The sequence below is a fragment of the Thalassophryne amazonica genome, chromosome 2, assembly GCF_902500255.1.
Source record: "Thalassophryne amazonica chromosome 2, fThaAma1.1, whole genome shotgun sequence".
In the NCBI taxonomy this organism is placed as follows: domain Eukaryota; kingdom Metazoa; phylum Chordata; class Actinopteri; order Batrachoidiformes; family Batrachoididae; genus Thalassophryne; species Thalassophryne amazonica.
In genome coordinates, this window is record NC_047104.1 from 89,954,609 (window position 1) to 89,962,962 (window position 8,354).

Sequence of the window (8,354 nt, forward strand, 5' to 3'; positions counted from 1 at the left end):
TTAGCAGTTGCAATACCACCAGCGCCTTCAAAGGAATCGGCAAGGTTAAGCCTCTGAAGACTCTACAGAAAAAAACAAAGCATCAGGAAGTCTTCAAATGGCTTGGAGAGTCGTGGGAGGTCACCAATGACCTCTTCCTTGCCCTTGAAGAATTCACCTGCACAATGTACAGTACGAGCACAAAGACAAAGGAGGTCAACTGTCTTAGGTACGAAATGCTCCAGTCAAAATGTGGTGGATCAGGCCAGTCATTGGATTCAAAGAAGAACATTGACCTCTCATCCCTTCCACCCCCAAGAGTGTGTCATCAAGAGCATATCAAGAGGGTGAACTATCAAGTAGCAATCTGGAAAGAGGTCATATCCCAAAGCCGGAAATCCCACATCCAGCGGAAGACCATGGTTGGATGATCAGCGATGGAAGACTGGAACCATGTTGGTTCAAAGGAACAGCACTACCTGCAAGTTTGGCAGACATACTTGAGAAGGACAAAGAGGATGAGACAGCAGAGAAGAGTGACAGCAGTGATGACAACTATGACAGTGAAAGTGACGACAATGACAGTGACGACAGCGACTCCGACTAAGAACTTGATACTCATGAGCGAGTGAAAAACAAGCATCATTTGAACTGGCCATTGGCATATCACACAGCATTAGAATGCATCTTTTTTTTTTCTGGAGTCTTGCATTTATCTCAGTTTGAATGTGGAATTTTCAACTGACTCCATGCTGATGATGTTTGAAGATACAAGCTACATAGATAATTCCAATGACATGCTACTTGTGTTTCATGACTTGACCATTTGCCATTGGACATTTGGACTTTGTCTAATTTTGCATAATGCAATAGATTATTGAAGTGAACCATTTTAATTGGTGATTGTTAAAGATGTCAAATAAAGCATTTATTGTATGGTAGATAAGTGTTGCTTTTGTTTTGCCATATCATACTTATAATAATCTATTCCTTTACTACATATTGAAATCACTGATTTTTTTGCATTTTCGAAGTTCGCACAATTTGTGTTAAGCACAGTGTCATCAGTTTAGAAAATAATTGAACATTGGTGGGTTAAATATGTGAAGTGATGTCAGTGAAAGATATTACTGGCGTCTAACTGAATTCTCTCCTGATTCAGAACTTCAGGGAACATTTTAAAGGCTCAGCTTCCGGATTTTAGGCATTCCTTAAATTTCGTGACCTTTTGACCTCTGTTGACGTTTTTTTAATGTAATTTGCATAATGATGATTTCTAACCTTAGAGTACATCAAGACAAACATTTTGATGGGTCATACACCTTTGTATGACATTCGAGTCAAAAGTTATGTCAATTTAGATTTCCCCTACCCTAAAACCGGCCAAAGGAAAATTTTGAGCCACGCCCAAAAATAGCACCCCAGCAGTGGTATTGAGTCCCTATTTTTTTCAGTGGCAACATGAAAAATATGAAAATATAGATCAAATGCTACAATTTACATGCACTTTCATCAATTTTAGGGGGGGGGGGGGGGGGTGCAAGGTGAGCCTACTCCGCCCATGGACTACTTCCGGTGAGATGTTTTCTAGTCGTGCGAGATCTCCCCTTTGTCTTTTTTAATTACATTTTTTTTTTTTTATTGAAACAAACAAAAAGTTATACAACAACCTTACAGAGATTAAACATACCACAGCAAAAACTGAAAAACAAGTTAATCTCCTGGACTGCAGGAAGTGTTCAAAAGTTTACATTTCCAGTTTCAGTGTCAACTGAAAATTTGGCATTTCCGGTTTCAGTGTCGACTTTCCACTGAATTCCCACAAGGTCTCCTTTATTTGTGTGAGATTGTGCGAGATCTTTTTTTTTTATCTTCTTCTCTTTTTTAAATTGAGACAAAAAGCTACTCAAAAACCTTACAAAGGATAAACATACCAGCACAAAAACAACTTAATGAAAAACAAGTTAATTTCCTCTGCTGTAGCTCCAGGAAGTGTTCAACATTTGATACACCTTTGGCATCTAGTACCCCTCAAGTTCCCCCAGATTGTGCATCGTGCACAGTCATTTTCAGATCTCCCAGGGGTGTTCAATTGGATTCAGGTCTGGGCCCTGGCTGGGCCACTCAGGGACATTCACAGAGTTGTTCTGAAGCCACTCCTTTGATATCTTGCCTGAGTGCTTAGGGTCATTGACCTGCTGAAAGATGAACCGTTGCCTCAATCTGAGGTCAAGAGTTCTCTGGAGCAGGTTTTCATCCAGGATGTCTTTGTACATTCCAGCATTCATCTTTCCCTCAATCCTGACTAGTCTCTGAGTTCCTGCTGCTGAAAAACATCCCCACAGCCTGATGCTGCCACCATCATGCTTCACTGTGGGGATGGTGCCTGGTTTCCTCCAAACATATGCCTGGCTTTCAGCCAAAGAGTTCCATCTTTGTCTCATCAGACCAGAGAATTTTGTTTCTCATGGTCTGAGAATCCTTCAAGCGCCTTTTGGCAAACTCCAGGTGGGCTGCCATGTGCCTTTTACTAAGGAGTGGCTTCCATCTTGCCACTCTACCATACAGGCCTGATTGGTGGATTGCTGCAGAGATGGGTGTCCTTCTGGAAGCTTCTCCTCTCTTCATAGAGGAATGCTGCAGCTCTCACAGAGTCACCACTGGAGAGCAGAGAGCAGCCTTTTTCAAGTCCCTGAAAAAGGCTGCTCTCTGCTGATCGAACAGTTTATACGGGCGGCCAGCTCTAGGAAGAGTCCTGCGGATCTGAACTTGTGGATTTAAACAGTGGGACCTTCAAAGCAGCAGAAACATTTCTGTACCCTGCCCCAGATTTGTGCTTCGAGACAATCCTGTCTCTGAGGTCTACAGACAATTCATTTGACTTCATGCTTGGTTTGTGCTCTGACATGCACGGTCAACTGTGAGACCTTATATGTAGACAGGTGTGTGTTTTCCAAATCATGTCCAATCAACTGAATTTACCCCAGGTGGACTCCAATTAAGCTGTAGAAACATCTCAAGGATGATCAGTGAAAACAGGATGCACCTAGGGCTTCATGGCAAAGGCTGTGAATACTTATGTATATGTGATTAATTAGGTTGTTTTTTTGTTGTTGTTGTTTGTTTGTTTGTTTTGTTTTGTTTTTAAATAAATTTCCAAAAATCTCAAAAAAAGATTTTTCATATTGTCATTATGGAGTATTATATGCAATTTTGAGGAAATAAATGAATTTCATCCATTTTGGAACAAGGCTTTAACATAAAAAAAAATGTGGGGAAAAAATCAGCGCAGTGAATACTTTCTAGATGCACTGTCAGTACATTTATACATATACAAGGGTAGGCTGAAAAGTTCTAAGGCTCACCAAGAAGGAGAAATGTCATTTCAATAAAACTTGGCATGCATTAAGTTCAACTCTTCTGATGACTAACTGTATTATTTTATTCCAGGTTGTGAGGTAGTTTGTGGTTCATAGCCAAGTTTGAAAGTTCATGGTAGAGGGAAACAGCAAAAATGGACAAAATCTGGCATCGCGGTGTGATTAATTACCTGCATAAGAAGGGGTTAAAGCCCAAGGACATTCATGCGGATATGGTTGCTACATTTGGGGATGAAGCTCCCTCCATATCTACAGTGCAGAAGTGGGCAGCTGAATTTAAGAGGGGCAGAGAGAGCCTTGAAGACGACCCAAGGTCTGGGCGGCCTGCAACAGCCACAACCCAGAAAAACATTGACCTTGTTCATGAAATGGTGATGGACGACAGACGATCGACGATTAATCAGCTAGCAGATGCTGTGGGAATATCCCGTGAGAGAATTTAACACATTCTGCATCATGAACTTGGAACGTCAAAGGTGTCAACTCAGTGGGTGCCACGTCTTCTGACGCCTGATCAGAAACGCACCAGGCTAGTCATGTCGAAGGCAAACTTGGCGCAATTTGAAGAGGATCCAGCCAATTACATGGAATGTTTTCTTACACAGGGTGAGTGTTGGGTTCACCACTTTGAACCAGAAACAAAAAACAATCAATGCAGTGGAAACACCCAAGGTCACCACCTCCAAAGAAGACCAGTGTTGTTTCATCTGCGGGGAAGGTTATGTTTCAGTTTTCTGGGATGCCAAGGGCATTGTGTTCTTGGACTATCTTGAAAAGGGACAAACCATAAATACTATTCCATAAGTACTATTCTAACCTCCTGAGACAGTTACGCGAGGCTATCAAAAAGAAGCAACCAGGAAAGCTGACAAAAGGGGTGCTGTTCCATCAAGACAATGCCCCAGCGCACAAGTCAACAGTGGCCATGGCCACTATCCACGAGTGTGGATTCGAACTGGTAGATCACCCATACTCCCCTGACTTGGCACCCTCAGACTTTCATCTGTTCCCAAACCTAAAAAAAATACTTGGGTGGGAAGCACTATCGGAGCAATGATGAGGTGACGGCTGCCGTTGAGGACTATTTTGACTCTCAAGATGAAAGCTTCTATGCCAAGGGAATCAAAGCACTCAAGCACCGCTGGAAGAAGTGTGTAGAGTTACAGGTAGACTATGTCGAAAAATAACCCTGAATTTGTTCAATTCGACAACTGCATCATAGTCAGCCTTAGAACTTTTCAGCCTACCTTCGTACAAATACGAGGTCTGTCAATAAAGTATAGGTCCTTTTTATTTTTTCAAAAACTATATGGATTTCATTCATATGTTTTTACGTCAGACATGCTTGAACCCTCGTGCGCATGCGTGAGTTTTTCCACGCCTGTCGGTGACATCATTCGCCTGTGAGCACTCCTTGTGGGAGGAGTCGTCCAGCCACTCGTCGGAATTCCTTTGTCTGAGAAGTTGCTGAGAGACTGGCGCTTTGTTTGATCAAAATTTTTTCTAAACCTGTGAGGCACATCGAAGTGGACACGGTTCGAAAAATTAAGCTGGTTTTCGGTGAAAATTTTAACAGCTGATGAGAGATTTTGAGGTGATACTGTCGCTTTAAGGACTTCCCACGGTGCGGGACGTCACGCAGCGCTCCCAGGCGCCGTCGTCAGCCTGTTTCAAGCTGAAAACCTCCACATTTCAGGCTCTATTGATCCAGGACGTCGTGAGAGAACAGAGAAGTTTCAGAAGAAGTCGGTTTCAGCATTTTATCCGGATATTCCACTGTTAAAGGAGATTTTTTTTAATGAAAGACGTGCGGACGGGTCCGCGCGTCGGGACGCAGCCGGTGCGGTGCAGCGGCACAGGAAAAACACCTCCGTGTTGATAACCATTTGTAAAATCCAGGCGGCATTGGATGGCTTTCAGTGGAGTGAGTATATGAGAAATTGTTTAACAGCTGGACATGTTCCAACTTGTCCTTAAGGCTTCCAACAGAGGTGTTTTTCCTGTGGCGGAGTGTCACGGCGGCTGTGAGCCAACACTGCAATCCGCCCGCATGTCTTTCATTAAAAAAATCTCCTTTAACAGTGGAATATCCGGATAAAATGCTGAAACTGACTTCTTCTGAAACTTCTCTGTTCTCTCACGACGTCCTAGATCAATAGAGCCTGAAATATGGAGGTTTTCAGCTTGAAACAGGCTGACAACGGCGCCTGGAAGCGCTGCGCGACGTCCCGCACCGTGGGAAGTCCTTAAAGCGACAGTATCACCTCAAAATCTCTCATCAGCCGTTAAAATTTTCACCGAAAACCAGCTTAATTTTTCGAACCGTGTCCACTTCGATGTGCCTCACAGGTTTAGAAAAAATTTTGATCAAACAAAGCGCCAGTCTCTCAGCAACTTCTCAGACAAAGGAATTCTGACGAGGGGCTGGACGACTCCTCCCACAAGGAGTGCTCACAGGCGAATGACGTCACCGACAGGCGTGGAAAAACTCATGCATGCGCATGAGGGTTCAAGCATGTCTGACGTAAAAACATATGAATGAAATCCATATAGTTTTTGAAAAAAATAAAAAGGACCTATACTTTATTGACAGACCTTGTAGACAGTGAAAAGAGACACTCTGTTTTAAGAATCTTCAACAGAAACAATACTCACTTACTCAGACAAAATATCAGCCAGTTTTTATCCAAAACTCAATGCTGATATTCTGGCTGGGGCTCACTGTGAGTATGAAGCATCTCCTTCGTCTTCTCCAGCTACTGAGGTTCTCAACACTTACGCACCTGTGTGCTGGATCATGCACAGAGAAACACACAACATGGCCATTCATGGTAGGTTTGAGCCTCCATACATGTACGAGGTCTATTAGAAAAGTATCCGACCTTATTATTTTTTTCAAAAACCATATGGATTTGAATCACGTGTGATTGCATCATCCAAGCTTGAAGCCACCATCGACAGGCTGAGCGACCATTTCATTTCTAAACGGATGGCTGTATGGATCCGTGACCATCGTGTGCAATTTCTCTGGTTATCACAAGAGCTGGACATCAACCATTTTCTGGCAGATTTCACTTTTAACAAGAGATTTTGTCATGGAAAGCCGAGTGGAGGCTCCGCGTGTCACGATGGATTTGCTACTGGAGCGAGACAAAACCACCTCCATTTTGGTCTCACAGAACGGCTTTGAGATGGTGTTCAGACAGCTGTCGGTGGTTTTTCCATCGAGTGATTATCCGAGAAATTGTGGATGTGCCTGGACATGCCAGAACGTGTCCTGTGAGGCTTCATCACGGCGTTGCTTTGCGCCATGCTGCACGCGGAATTCCTCCGCACGTCTGTCTCAATGTGCCGAAAAAGTGCTGATGTCCACGTCTTTTCACAATTCCTGTGCTAGCCAGATGACATCCCGGATAAAATACAATGTCCAGTTTGGAAATGAACGGCACATTCCACTGTTACAGGAGTTTTTGTCATGGAAAGAGGGGCGGAGGCTTCGTGCGTCACGGCGGTGCCGCATGGCGCAAAGCAACGCCGTGATGAAGCCTCACAGGACATGTTCTGGCATGTCCAGGCACATCACGGTCATGGTCACGGATCCATACAGCCATCCGTTTAGAAATGAAATGGTCGCTCAGCCTGTCGATGGTGGCTTCGGAGCGTGGCGCACCACCAGTCGCTCTGGGCCGTCCTTAAAGCGACAGTAACACTCCGTAATCTCTTTGAAGCCCATAAATTTTTCACCAAAAACCATCTGAATTTCTCGAATGGTGAAATTCCCCCCCCCACACACACACACACATTTCCCAGTGGATAGGAAAGAGTAATATCTGGCTACATACTGTCGGTATGCTACTGAGATCAAAGCCCATTTATCTCTCTCTCTCTCTCTCTCTCTCTCTCTCTTTTTCGCTCTCTGGTTGTGTGTCGCCCCCAAATTGTTCCCTGGCATGGCTTCAGACTGCTTTGCTAATGTTTGCACTCCTTCAGGAGCACATCTGCTGCTTTAATGCTACACCAAAGTTTACGGAGGTCCCAGCACAGAGCGACGGAGCTGCACCTACAACCAAATCCAAAGAAGGGGAGCAGCTCTCATGCGGAGATAAAAAAGGCCCACGTAATGTAATAATCTGTCATATCTTAACTCTAAAATCCCTTAATGAGGCTGGAAAATCTCCTCCACATTTGAAAACCAGCATTCACACTGAGCAACAGACAGTGGGATGAAAACATACGGAGTACAATGTCAACACACGACAATGTGAGTAAAGGAAAACAATGAGAGAGAGCGGAAAATTTAGGTGGACTTTAGTGACAAAAAAATGAAAGGAATAAAGGAGAGAGAATGAGCTGTTTGACTGTCAAATCTCCTCCTGGTATAAAGGATCGCTGAGGCTGTCGGCACCAGATGCTGGCTAAGATCATTAGGCGGGCGGTTAAAGGAGAGTTGCTTACCCAAAGAGGAGATCTGTGTACCAAGCCCACCTGCCCAGGGATAAGAATCTCCCTGGGACTCTTAAGCTAAAAGCTGCTCTTAAACAGATGAAGCTAAATAATACCAAGGCTGTTTATCAGTGTAGCAGCCACTGAACTTGTCACACTTCAGCCTCTCTCCTCTCAATTCAACCTCTCATTCACAACAGCACACACAAAGTAAATCAGAAGCATGAATCACCAAAAACGATAAGGCTAAAAGAAGCCAAAAATTACTCTTCCAGCTGGCTGAGAGGACAAATTAATTACAGTCGGGTGACGCTTGAGAGTTGCCATTTCACTTTGCACTTTGGATTGAAAAAGCTTTAAGCTTTAAAGCCGGGTTCATCAAAAACTAGCCTGAAGATCAGATGCAGCCGAAGGAACCAGATGTAGCTGAAGGAACAGGGAGCATTTCGCCACAAAAAACAGCATGCTGTGTTTTGTGGCCAAAATACAGCATGCTGAATAGGCATGAGAGCCTTTCTATTATTAAAGGACAAGTTCACTTTTTTAGATGCA

General features: G+C 43.7%; 1 long non-coding RNA gene across 1 annotated transcript in view; it reads right to left on the minus strand.

Moving 5' to 3' along the window:
* The window catches only part of LOC117526847, a 9,858-nt gene extending 1,851 nt beyond the window's left edge, over positions 1-8,007 (minus strand). The window contains exons 1-2 of the long non-coding RNA XR_004565367.1: positions 7,998-8,007; positions 6,537-6,543 (exon numbers count right to left, since the gene is read on the minus strand). This is a non-coding gene — a long non-coding RNA (uncharacterized LOC117526847). The remainder of the gene's footprint in view (positions 1-6,536; positions 6,544-7,997) is intronic.
* Positions 8,008-8,354: the final 347 nt, after the last annotated feature.